This window comes from Pundamilia nyererei, unplaced genomic scaffold (genome assembly GCF_000239375.1).
Source record: "Pundamilia nyererei isolate P.nyererei 1_Seehausen unplaced genomic scaffold, PunNye1.0 scaffold00071, whole genome shotgun sequence".
NCBI classification, from domain to species: Eukaryota; Metazoa; Chordata; class Actinopteri; order Cichliformes; family Cichlidae; genus Pundamilia; species Pundamilia nyererei.
The window spans coordinates 2,146,568-2,147,706 of NW_005187472.1; the positions used below are offsets into that span (position 1 = coordinate 2,146,568).

Genomic DNA, 1,139 nt, shown 5'->3' on the forward strand with positions numbered 1-1,139 from the left:
AGAACCAGTACCAGATTTTCCTTCATTTACTGGCAAACTGCTTTTGTTGTCAAGTCGACTGTAATTGCCATTTTTGTGTTAATCACTGTCAGACGTCTCATGCCTGGGTTCTGTAGCAGGCCTCCTCTGCTGACGAGGAACACAATCCACAGTGTGTTCAGTCATGCTGTTGCTGCTGCCTTATTGGTTTGGTATTAATAGAAAAATGTTGTGCGAACACTGTTTGATTAGCAAGCAAATTACACAGTTAGGTCCATAACTTGATAGACAAAAACACAACTTGTGTAATTTTGCTTCTGTACACCACCACAGTGGATTTTAAGTCAGTTAAAGTGCAGATGTTCAGCTTTAATTCAAGGCGGTTAAAGGTGTTGTTTGATATGTTGAGATATTGCAGACAGACGGAGGCAGTGGCCAAATCAACAATCTGCTACTTCAGTGCAGTAACACCAAAAGGACTGAAAGACCAGAACAGAATTATTTCCATAATTAAGAAAAACAACTCCAACTAAAATGCACATATCTAATAGAAATAGAAATACAGAGAATGTACAACCAGGGACAAACCCGTGGTTACCAGTGATTAGGCTTTGAAAACAATCTCTTACCATAATGATAAGAAGAGAAAAACATGAAGAACAAGAGAAAAAGCTCGTGATCCATGATTTTCTGTCAGAAAGGCTGGAGCTAGTGTTATGGCATGGTCCATATGTCTATGAAGGATGAATTGTGAAGTGTACAGAGCTATACTCTCTGCTTAGCTGAAACAGAGGTTCACACTGCAAACGGATGACGATCTAAAGCTTACTGCAAAAGCAACCCAAGAGTTTCTCAAGACAAAGAAATCTGATATTTTGGATGGCCAAGTCAGTCACCCGATCTCAACCCCAGAAAGAGCAGACTTTTCAGTTAATAAAGAGCGACCTGAAGGCAGAGAGACCCCACAATTAAGCTATGTGAGCAATAAAGGCTTAGAATTTGGTGTTGTCCATGAATTCTACATTTCAGGCAGTCATTAAATTCAAAGGATTGACAAGGGCAAAATGCTCGCATACAAGCGGAATTAGACTCATTATGTCTTTGTTTTTGTCCCTTCAATAGAAAAGTTCAGAGCAGGTTTTTTGGACCAAGAAAAGACA

The 1,139-nt window shown here is 39.6% G+C and overlaps 1 protein-coding gene across 1 annotated transcript in view; it reads right to left on the bottom strand.

The window, feature by feature from the left end:
- col18a1a (collagen type XVIII alpha 1 chain a) overlaps positions 1 to 1,139 on the bottom strand; it is a 38,345-nt gene that overhangs the window by 20,091 nt on the left and 17,115 nt on the right. The gene's annotated exons all lie outside the window — the stretch shown is intronic.